Source organism: Anastrepha obliqua, chromosome 2, assembly GCF_027943255.1.
Source record: "Anastrepha obliqua isolate idAnaObli1 chromosome 2, idAnaObli1_1.0, whole genome shotgun sequence".
Taxonomy (NCBI): domain Eukaryota; kingdom Metazoa; phylum Arthropoda; class Insecta; order Diptera; family Tephritidae; genus Anastrepha; species Anastrepha obliqua.
The window spans coordinates 77,808,250-77,820,999 of NC_072893.1; the positions used below are offsets into that span (position 1 = coordinate 77,808,250).

Sequence of the window (12,750 nt, forward strand, 5' to 3'; positions counted from 1 at the left end):
GTTACCCAAATCAGTCAGATCTGATTATGAGTGGCCAGTTTTTTGAGTGCACTGTTACACTCTATTAGGCCATTTGACTTGAATGTGAAGCTATTCAAGGCTTTGAGAACCGATTGCCTGTCCGAAAGTATTTTAATTTTTACTTTCTCGAACCCTCTTTTGGATACGATTTTCAAAGAAGAGCTCCGCATGCAAAATTGTGGTATCTGTACTTAATGTTAGGGATTTATGTGCTCTAGGCCCACCTGTTCCTCCTCCTACTCCTTGGAGCGTTTTGGAACCATCGGTGTACCATTTTTGATAGCTATAGCACTAATACTTTTTGACACATTTTTATAATTCCTTTGATTTCTATTACATTTTAATAATTTTTTTTATAAAAATATGGTTTGTTCTCCTATAAAAACTTTATCAATCCAGGTTTCAAATTTTGTTCAAACCAAAGAAAACTTCAACAAAATTTGCATTGAAATCTTTTCAAAGCACTGGCCGTCTTCAGCTTATCAACAACACAACTGCTTGCAATTCAATTTTTTCCTGTTGTCCGTATTAGTTCGTTAAGGAAGTATGTAGGTGTAAGTGATGTCAAGCTAACACTTATGAGCAGTTCATCGACTGATTTTTTTATTATAGATAGATCTGAAAAAAATACACTTTAGAAGTATTGAAGCCTTAATTTTAAGCTAATTCAGGATTGCTGGCATAATTAGCCTCCATCAAATCTTACACAAAACAACGACGTATCCGTGAATTGTGGAATTAAAGGGTCTTGTTCACCGCGCCAATCATGCTTTGAATGAATGAGCACGAAGAAGGATCCAGTTGGGACTCAGGTAGGAATGAATTCAAACTTGGCACAACTGCTTTTATTAATCTACCCGAATTAGGTTGAACAGACCAATTTTGGGACACAAGCCATAGGAAAAGGTAAATGACAATTTTTTTTCAAATAATATAACAGAGTTTGTTTTTTTTATTCAGCAGTTCTTTGTTTATGAGCCACTTTGTTCATTGCTATTGTTAAACAGCAAACAAATGTGCAGCATAAGGAAAAGTCCGTAGTAAGAATACAATTTATAATAAAAAGCAATTTGAGTAAAATAAGAGATTTTGGGTGCAAATTAATATTTTTAAAGCCTGTAATATCCTTAAAACTCCCGGAAAAGTTTGAAGGGCGCTTTAAAATTTTGAAAGATCACCAAAAGTTTGCAAACGTACAGATAAAATCAAAATAAAATTTAGAAACTAAATTTTTTTGATACAATTTTTTTTCAATTCAATTCATGAAATAATATATAATTATTTTTATAATAAGTACAAGATATGTTTCAAATAAATTAGTTTGCTAAATAATGGCTGCAACGCTCTATTAACCAACCCTTTGTTCTTCGATGAGTGAACGAAAAGAGCAGCATAGACAAAAATAACTAAAAGAACGAAACTGAAAGAACGAAGCAACCCACATCCTTACGCCTGGAACTCAACTGCAGTTAAGAGCATTATTAAGTCATCAATCGAGTTAACAAAAATAGCTGATTTTTCTATACATTTCACATTTGGTCACAATACAGTTTCCTGCATTTTTATTATAAAATAAAGTTTCAAATATTTGTGCGCATGTGCGCTAATAACTATTCACAGAATGCTGCGTTTAGTGCAGAGGTTTTTTGTATTTGTAAATTAATCTTTCCTGAAATGTCTCTCTGGACAAAAGTGGCATAATCTTGCAAAAGAGACGTGTCTGTGAGCCAACATTTATTCAAAAATCATAAAATTATAATAATTTTCGAACTTTGAAATGTTTATTACAACTCTGCATTCAAGAAATTTATCAATTATGTCTTATCACTATTGAAATTTCGATAAGAGAAGGATCTGTTTTTTTTTAAATTGCACTGTTGGGTATTTTGGCTGTATGCCCAGAGCATTTTCTGCGGGCAAAGTTAAATTGAGAAATGTTTACTCTCTGATTTCTTATTGCCTTGCTCACTAGTCTTTCGTAAATATATACTTTATACTCGTACACTTTGCTTTAATGGCAGAGCAGCCTATGCTGGGTTTTTGGTAGTTTTTATATTTATAAAGAAGTCCGATTGCGATTTTAATTTTTTTGGTTTGCTTGACAAGATCTGGCATGTTATCTTACATCTCCACAGTCAAAATAATGAGAATGAGGAATTCTTTTAAACAAATTTTAAGAAAAACAGCTTCTGAAAAATCGCACAATTCTCATTTGACTAGAACTCGATAGAGAATGGAAAAAAATTTCGAAAGATAAAATTATAAAAAATAAAAAGAGCTCTTTTAAAACATTAAAAAAGTATGACAAAACTCCACAAAGCTGAAAGAAATCACTAACCAAGGGCTATTTTACTAAGGACTAAGAAATTTATTACGGCGGCCGCTGTAGCCGAATAAGTTAGTGCGTGACTACCATTCAGAAGTGGAGTCGTTCGAAACCCCGGGCACGAAGCACTAATTATAGATTGTTTTAATAGCGGCCGCCCCTCGCAAGACAATGGAAAACCTCCAAGTGTATTTTTGCTTGAAAAAACTTCTCATTAAAAAACTATCTGCCATTTGGAGTTGGCTTGAAATAACTGTAGGCCACTCCATTTGTTGAAAAAATGAAGACACCCACTACAAATGTGAGGAGGAGCTCGGCCAAGCGGCCACAAAACCCCTGACTACACATATACGAGTATATATTGAATGAATTAATATATTTCTAAGCTTAAGATTAAATTGTTGTTATTTAATAAAAAATTATCATCATGTATAAAAGCTCAATAAAAGCCTGAATTTATCGTTAAAACGCATTAACACTGATTTTTTGAGCTTCAATGAATGTAATAGCTTGGCTAGCTTCAGTAAATCCGATTTTAGCTACGTTTAAAGCCCTAAAGTAAAGGGTGATCAGTTTGCAGATACATTTTCCAATAGGGGTTTTTTAACACATCACGCATGACTACTGTCAACCTAAATACATAATTTCTGTTAGTCCAGCAAAGTGAATTAAAGCGCTGTAATACAACATTTCCACAGTAAGTTTCTAATATAGGGAAATGCGAGGTTCAAATGTATTTAAGCGCCAGATGTGGGTCAGGATCGGTGAAAATGCATATTAACTATTACAATTTAACTTCTATAGTTTAAGTACACATATGGATTCAATTATCTATTTCTATGAAGTAGAAACATTTCTATGAAGTAGAAACTAAAAAGAGAAGTGCTCCAGAAATATGGCCTACCCTAATATGGCATATATAATGTTTTTTATTATTGCAGTTTTTCCCCCCAAAACAGATGTAATTTCATTTCCCACCAGTAATTTTCCGCATAAATCATCAGCCCGCTTGCACTTGATTTCGAGCAATTAAAACAATTAATCCATCAGTACAACTGCTCAACTGTCCTACCTCAATTCACAATTTGTAACTCGATAATAAAACGCCGCACAGCTCAACAAGTTCAATGACGAGAGCGGCACATTTCAGCGGTAAAAGATATGTAGATGCATATGGGGATATGCATTCACTTGATCGCTGACATGCAATCACAATTTAACAACTCTTAGCAATATTTACACTATGCAATTGGCAGTTGCGTTTTCCTAGAAATTTTAAAATTTATACTTTTAATAAATATAATATTATTGGTATTATCAAATGTGATTTGCGAATTATATGATGACATGCAACATTTACGATTTTCAAGTGGCAGTTCTTTCTTGTTTTGTTTTTTGTTCTCTGCATTAAACAAGCGACAATTAAATGCAATTTTTATTATTAAACTCAATTTTAGCACACACAAAAACATAAAATATACATGAGTATATCACAAGCACACGTATATATTCATATATACAAATACACTCTTAAAAATGAGAATTTTTGTATAAATTTGTTGTGAAAGAATTCCAATGGTTTGCGCTTATACTGCCATCGTTTTTATGGCTAGCCGCTCTGGCTTTTGTCTAAACTTTTGCGATGTGAACTTTTAAGACACTCCATTAATTGGGTTGCACTTCTAAGCGCTTAACCGTTACATATTGTATATGCCTGTGTGTATTCATATGTGTGTATTAAATATGCGCCTTACTTACACTAATGCATTTGCATTGCAAATGCACGTCAAAGAACGAATTGCAGTTTGCTGTGAAAATGTATGTGCGAATATCACAAAACCCCACGCCCGTCACACAATGAGGTCAAAGTTTTTAGAAACGTCCAACTTAAATATCTTTGAAAAGATAAACAATTCTGCGTTCAGATTAAATTACAATAAAACGGAAATTATTTGGGTTAAAATTTATAAATTACTTTTTGCCAAATTGAGATATAATATTTTGTGCAAAATCTATGATTTGCATTAATCTTTGGTTTTTATCAGCACTAATTTTTACTTTTTCTTTTGAAAGCTCAAATCATTTGACACATCTGAAGGTCAAAAAATTAACATTTTTCCTGTGCTTTTGTGTATGTATACGAGTATATATACGAATAGATATATACAGTAAGCATACGTACATACATATATTCGCGCATTTGAGTATGAAGACTGGAATAATGAGCTGTGAGTAGCCACTGCCAATTCTAAAATTACAGAGCGAGTGCCGACAGCAGTTTACACCCAAAGAAATGGCTTGATAAAAAAGATACGAGTATTTTGAATGCGCGCTGATTGGGTTATAGCAAGCCAGTTGTATAATGAATTCGAATGGATTCGAGCACCTACCTGTAATAATATTAGTTCAGATTTATTTTTGTATATTCTTTGCCTTCATTTATTGAATACAGGCTGACGAATTGGTTTAACAAGCCTTCGATTACCCTTTTTAGACTTACATATAACTTCAAAGTGGCCATCTCCATCACGCCTTACAGTCCTACTGAGCTCACTATTTTTATTAATTTTCATCATTTTCAAAGTTCGATTCAGCCATTTAAACAAAATCAATTCAAGTTTCTCTTTATATCCTCCTCATGTTCGACATCGTTTACTAAACAAGGCTCCGGGAGAGCTGAGGGCGGTGATGTAATTTGTGAGCTTCTTAATCGGAAAAAGAGGCCAGGCTACTTCATATTTAATGATAATGACTGTAGTATGACAATTAACCTTTTCGATTCTCTTTACGATACACCTTCTCACTTTCGCCTACATAGTAAAGTGGTTTTAGTAGGGAGATAACAGAACCCAATCGGAGAAGCTCAAACGCTTCATATTAAAATGGCGTTTTTTTTTAGGTTTATTTAGTATGGGGAGGATGTTGATGTGAAATTTTCTCATTCCTGTGAACAGCGTGGAAATGAAAACTCATATCGTCCATTGTTAACTGAAAAAGCGATATTTTCCGTATTTCAACCTGTATTTTATGATAACACAACATTTTCCTATGTCACACGCATAGCCTTCTTTAATTGTTGTCAAAAAACAAGATCATAAAAACTTAAGTTTTTGTATTTAAATAAAAAATAGTTATGACTCTACAAAAAGAAATAATAATGGAATAAGTTGTAACAGCCTAAAATATTCAACATGCATTTTTTTGGAAATGTTGCTGAAGTGACAGTCCTTAACCAGACATGCATACATCTGAGTCATTCTGGAAACATTTGACCGACTGTCATGAGAGTGTGAGAGAGTTGCCTTTAGCTTCATCCTAAAGAAGCACATTTTTGCTAAAAACCCTACCCTACTACACTTGGAAACAGCGATTGAGAGTCGCTTTGAAACTTTCTCCTTATAGAAAATCTCATCGGCAGCTGTAAGGTGCATAAAGTTCGTAGTTGAAAGTGACGCAAAATTAATCACCTAATTTTGTTTAACTTTTTTACTAAAACACAAAATGTTTTTGAGTGATGGAAATCTTTATTTTGATCTTTACGCTTTCTATTGCTGGTCGTTTGTATACTTCAGCTGTATATTTCACAAGTGTCAAATATGAGTGACGTACGACGTCATTTGCAGAAATTAGAAATCTTCCGATGGGTTGATTAATTTTGCGCCACCTTGCATAATGGAGCCAGCCGTATTCCAATAGTTGCTGCGTGACTACCGTTTGGTTCAAAACTCACTGTGGGCACGTATCACTGAAGTGGTAGAAACATGTTTTTCTAATAACGGCCGCCTCTTAGCAGGTAATGACAAACTTCCCAGCGTATGTCTGCCATGAAAAAGTTCCGTAGAAAACCATCTGCTGTTTGGAGGCGGTATAAAACCACTGGTCCCACCAATTGTGGAACACATTAAGAGCCACACCACAAGTATGTGAAAGTGCTGAATAAAGCAAAATTTCTGATTCTAGTAGACATTTTTTTTTGGATGAGTACTCGGTTTTCGAACATTCGAATATTTGGCAATCTCGCCCAATTGGAGGGATGAAAGAAAGGCGTCTAAATTTCGGGAACATGTTGATGTGTATGACAGATGTTATAATATTTTAGCAATCAAAAAATCAATTTTTTGAATTCCATTTACTTTGCAGATGACCAATCACAACATTGTCAATGGTTCTCATGTCGTGTGTTTTCAAATTTAAAAATTACTATTTTGAAAATTTCTCCTTTTTACTCGAAACAATGTAACAGAAAAATTATCTATCAAACGTCAAGACGAAGGTTAGAGTTACTGGTAAGTGGGGGAAAACAAAATACCAGAAATTTTAAAATAATAATTTTTTTCACGGGGAAATGAGTCAGTTGAAAAGCAGTAGAAAAGTCGGTAAAAGAAAAGTGAAAGAAAAAGTGATTTTAAAAGTTGCATAGTTGGATAGGTCGATATACTTGTACTACGGCAAAGTTGAATAACTTGGGCTATAGATTGTCACATAGATTTCAGGTAGACCACAGCTGATCATTGTGTTTTTAAACGGTTATATGGAGGCATAGGCTTCAGCACCTACTCTTGATGCTATGCTTCACGAGTTTTAGTAAACTGACGACAGTCTGACCTGTAATATATTTCAATCAGTGGATGCACTATGTGCCAAAGCAGCTTAGTTGCAATCAGCAGAATGCTGGATAAGAGCACAAAAGGTGCTCCTATGTACATTTAGTATAACATTTCCTGACGTGGTATGCACTTTACATTAGTGCCAAGGCAGAGCCTCGTAAATATTGCAACTACATGCACCAAAAACAAAAAAATACGCACCTCTTGCGATTATAAATTTTGGTATTTAATTTTTTTAAATTTAATTTTATATAAAAATTTAGTTCATTCTTTAACATAGCCTGTATATATCAAGGTTCCAGATTTTGTACAAAATTTAAAATTTCTTCAGAGTTTTAATAAAGTTTTTAGCTTTTAATCCGATTTTTGTATTAAAAATTTTGAGTACACTAAATATTTTATAGCTTATTCAATTCTAGTGGAATAGAGTGTAGGTGTGAAGTTTTTAAAATTTGTCTTGATTTTTAACATTTCATATTTTGTGAAGGTACTATGATTTTTTTCCATACAAGAAAATAAGATTTTTTTGTTGACGGTATTAAGATTTTTTTCCATGGCTTTTGTTAAGGAATGAACTAAAATAGTAATAAATAAAACTATTTAAAATTTAATAAAAAAATTGTATGTCAAAATGTATAGCCGCGAGTACTGGGGAGTTTTTTCGACGGGTTTAAATAGTTGTTGAACTTTGTTTCGTATGAGTGAATCTTGATTTATGCCCACTGGATGCATCAGTAAAGGAATTCACCTGCGCTATCATTACTAAGAATATGTTTAGCTCAGTTCTAAAGTGGCTAAGGGCAGAGGAAATGTTTAACTAACTATTTAAATATAATTTATAGTAATAAATTCATGCATTAAGCGATTTTCAATTTCAGTAAAGTTTTTTTGTAAATTATTGAATTCTTTTTGCCTATTTTAATCTAATGATTGGTACATTTCTCAAACTTCAAATCACTACTTAATAGAATTAACTTCATAAGCCGTACCTGAAAATTGAAGTGCACTGGCACTTATATGTACACAATATGAATATTGCGAAATCTTCAAAAAATTTTAAATGTCATTAAACGATATTTGCTTTTCCGAACCAATTTCTTTGAGCGTAAAAAAATCATAGCCAATTGCTGATTTAATTCAGCAGATTATTTCAGTTTATTATGGGTATCATAAAAACGCCATTTCGTCCGTATCCAATCAAGTCTAGGGGGAATGAAAAAGGGGTACAAGTGACGGACGCTATCTGCAGTACTGCGGTAAATTTTTACACAGGAATAAAAATAAAGATGTGAGAGATAAAAGGTAAATACATTTTTTGTTATTCTCATGAGTTTGCATGTTTGCTTTCAAGAAACCCTCTTGTCATTCCTTGCTCTTTATGATAGTATTGTATAATTCTTCAAAAATGTGTTATTCTTCACAAGAAATCTTGTGTTTTATATGTGGTAAATGGACTGTGTTTAAGAATTAAATATTTACATAAACATCAATATTTTTTTAATTTTTGTATTTAAGTATCTGCTCACTTTATTTCTTTAATATTTAATTGACTGATACCCAGATTAGCATGAGTAAGAAATAACTCTATTGACCTCCATAAACCACCTTGGATAAACCAACCTTGAATCGCAAATATAATAAATGTTAAAAAAAAATTTTTTGCTTGTTTTTGTTTTCAATACTGATAGATGCTATCATTCTGGCTCGTCATAAATTGAGCACAGGTATTATAGGGTTAAGGGCTTTTGGGTTTCAAATTTTGGGATTTTGCGGTTTAAGGTTATGGGGTTATGCCCTTGATGAGTTACACGATAATGTCGTTTCGTTCGAGTTTTTATTATTTTATAATTTTTAGCCTATTTTTAGTTAAATTTTCAGCATTTTTCTAATGTGGAGAAAAGTCGCAAAATTATAAGTTGCGCTTCAAACGTGCACTCCATGAATTTAATAAACTATAGAAATTAAATTTTTTCTAGAATTTCTAATCAAAAACCGTGAAATTATGAAGAGTTGGGTTTTTTCAAATTTTGGGATTTTTTCAAATTTTTAATATAGCTTAAAACATGGATTTACATATATGGTTTTTGTTATACAATGGGCTATATTTTTATGCAAACATCATGAACATTACAAAGCAAATTCTCAAACCTGATCAAATACATATGAATCATTTGTCGCGGCTATGTAAATTAGGTCCAAATGCTAAATGTCATGAACGATGGAAATGAAATAGCTTTAGGGCAAGAAGAAGTAAAAACTACTTGGGAAAATATGTGAAGGGTTTATTTAATGATGAATCCAGGCAAGACTTCGGTTTGAAGATTCAAAATGATATATTGTCGGGGCAATAAGGTGTTAACAAAAGAAGAGGTGTTAAAAGCAATAAATTCTGCAAAAAATAAAAAATCCCTAGGACCGGTTTAAAATCCAGCTGAATTATATCAACTCGTAGATGAAGAAAATAGAGGAAGTATGGTTCATTTTAATAAAATCTACGATTATGGTGTATATCCAAAGGAGTGGCTGCAGCCGCCCTTCGTGTCGTTGCCTAAAAAATCCAGAGTTAACAATATGTCAGTCATGGCTTGAAAATATTCCTTAAAATCCTTCACAACCGTTTATTTACAAAATGCGAACAATCAATGGGTCGTACACAATTTGGATTCAAAGAAGCTATGGGAACGCGTTAAGCATTGTTCAACCTTCAAGTCCTAGTACAAAACTGTAAAGGCGTCCAGAAAGATATTTTTATATGTTTCATCGACTATGAAAAGGCTTTTGATAAGGTACTACACACAAAACTATTTCACATTTTAAGGCAAATGGACATTAATGAAAAAGAAATAAGTTGTAATAAGGGCCAAACTGCGAACGTGAGACTACAAAATAATGTAACGAGTGATTTTTCAATCAAAAGAGGAGTTCACCAAGGATGTGTTTCATCACCAATGCTCTTCAATTTATCCTCGGAATATATATTTCAAGAAGCTTTGGCATCAGCCAACTTAAGAATAAAAACCAACGGTGAAGTAATAAATAACATACGATTTGCCGATGACACCACAATATTGGCTGACAAAATTAATGAGCTGCAATATTTCCTTAAAGAAGTCAGCGAAAAAATTCTGCAATACTGCCTAATTATTAACACCCAAAATACAAAATTCATAGTAGTTTCAAAAAGCTCTCAACAAATCATCAATTCAAACATGTATGTATATTACAATCAGATACAAAGAGAATCCCGATTTAAGTACCTAGGATGTTGGCTCAGCGAAACATGGACAAAGAGGGACATGGACATGGAGGGAAGCTTTTGAACATGGTCAGTTTTGTTGTAAGGTGTGGAGGCATGGACACTAAAGGTTACGAGTATGAATAAATTAGAGCCATTTGAGATGTGGTGCTATCGGCGAATGATGAATATTTTCAGACAGACAAAGTTAATAACAAAGAAGTCTTAACGAAACTTGGAAAGGGATTGAGAGCTGTTATTAAAGATAAAGTGCCGTAGAACCGCATATTTTGGTCATATTATGCGTGGTCCTAAATATGAATTGTTGCAACTGATTGTTGGAAGGAAGCAAATGTCTTGGCTACGAAACATAAGAGAGTGGACGGGATAAAGGACTATTGGGCAGTTGGTTGAAGCAGCCCGAAGCAGAGACAATTACCATAATATTATATCTAATATTTTATAGTTTTTTTGAATGTAAAAAAGAAGAAAGAATTATTTATCTGTATTTATTTATTTGTGATAAAGATAATGACCAATTTATTACTGGGATCGCTTACCTTTTGTATTAAGAATTTGAAAATAAAATAGAAGTTAAAATTAATTTATTTACTTTACTTCACTTTACTTAAAATTAATTATATTACTTGGATTTGCATATCAATAAAATTTCCTACTTTATGAAATAACAGAAAAGGTCTATAGACAAAAAGAAAGAAAGAACAACATTTCATAAAGTACAAGAAGAAGGAATAACATTCAGAGTTTTTAATAAGTAAAATTCCTTGAAGCATTTTTTTTTTTCGTGTAACTGTATAATATTAATAACAAAAAATATGATATTTTTTGAATGGAACTCGGCTCGACGTCAATCCAGAATAAAAACATTGGACGACAAAACCAGATTTTGAGTCATAAGTAAAAAAAAAAAAAAATTTTCCGTTTTCTGAAGTTAGCCTCTTAAAATGAAATATTCGAGTTCACCTTCGGAATCAAAAATTTTAATCTTTGGAAAAAACTAATTTTTAAATCTATAAAAATATTTGTGTTTCAGCAAGACTCGAACCTACGTTATCTCTGAACTCCGAATGGTAGTCACGCACCAATCCATTCGGCTACGGCGGCCACCCATGATCCGCCTTTTCCTCTTATTTACGGTATTATTAATGGTATATAATATATTTTTTTTTTGCGTTAACTTATATTACAGATGTTATAAGGGGTCAAAGGACCTAAATACAAATTTGATAAATATATATAAAGTTTCCAACTTTTTGAAAATTTTACTTTTTGCTCAGGACGCAATCTCTTTAAAAATATTGTTTCGGGCCAATACCTAGCTGGGTGCTGTGCAATGTAGTAAATGTGAAGAGTAAATATATCAATTTTACAGGTAGATGTCTACAATTCAATAAGTCAGGATAGACTGAAACCGACTAATGGTTTTTTTAATAAACTATCTCAAATAAATCGAAATGCAGACTATAGCAAATGATACAAAAGTGTACCTGTATTTCTAAGTGCCTGACTGTCATGAAAACGCTCATCATGAAAAATTATCGGTCGCTCGAAGTCGGCTTAAAACTTTAGATCCCACCACTTGTGGAACAACATCATAACCTACGCCATAAATAGGATGAGGAACTCTGAAAAATACTCGGAAAAATACCCAATTAAGGGTGAAAGTGCCAATTATGAAATAAAAAAATACATTTTATATTAAGTCCGCATCTATAGCAAAAATAACCCTGTTCAGTTTCCTTTTTGTGATGCCAACTGTGATGCTTGATTTTCAATGTGAGATGGAGTAGGATTGTGAAAGTCTCTGTCACTTTGTGTTGTTTCTGTCTGACACCACTAAATACTTATAAAATGCCAACATGTTGACATTTCATGTGAAATGTTGTCGTAAAAAAAAATTATATAATTAAAACCAGGCAAGTATTGCTTAATAGTGGGCATTGCATTTGTCACTGTAATGCTGGCAGTAACCTTGCATATACTTGTATACACTCAAATCAAAAATATAAAATTGTACGATTTTTGGTTTCAGCAGTATGTCACACCCAGTCACACTCTTTCATCCAATCCATAAAACAATGAGAATTGTATGTACTAAATTTGTTAATTGTTCCAGCAATTATCGTCGTCATTTCCATGGGTTGCTCCGGAGCTGTGATTTGCGTTCTAATGGGGAAGATCGATGTTATGCGGATAATATAAAAACTATCCAGAATATTTAGACGTATTCGTTATTCGTCAGTTCAAGCATGATATGCTCAACAAGATTGTGAAAAATTGGGTTGACCGGATGTGGTACTGCGATGCCAGGAGAGGCTGCTACATGCATGAAATGGTACTCCGTAAATAACGACAATGTTTGTTCTCTCTAATGAAGTCAAAATATACCAGAAATGGTTGAGTTTTTGTTTCCTTTCTTTTCCCACATTCACATGCATTTCGCCCAATTACTTCAATAGCGCCAAGAAAAAAAAAATTATAGATAAGTATTCAGAAATTACCACAAGCTTTTCTTTTATGCTTTGTAAACAATTCATGGC

At 32.9% G+C, this 12,750-nt stretch overlaps 1 protein-coding gene across 4 annotated transcripts in view; it reads right to left on the minus strand.

Annotated features, from left to right (window-relative positions):
* LOC129237813 (scoloptoxin SSD14) overlaps positions 1-12,750 on the minus strand; it is an 82,808-nt gene that overhangs the window by 34,819 nt on the left and 35,239 nt on the right. The gene's annotated exons all lie outside the window — the stretch shown is intronic.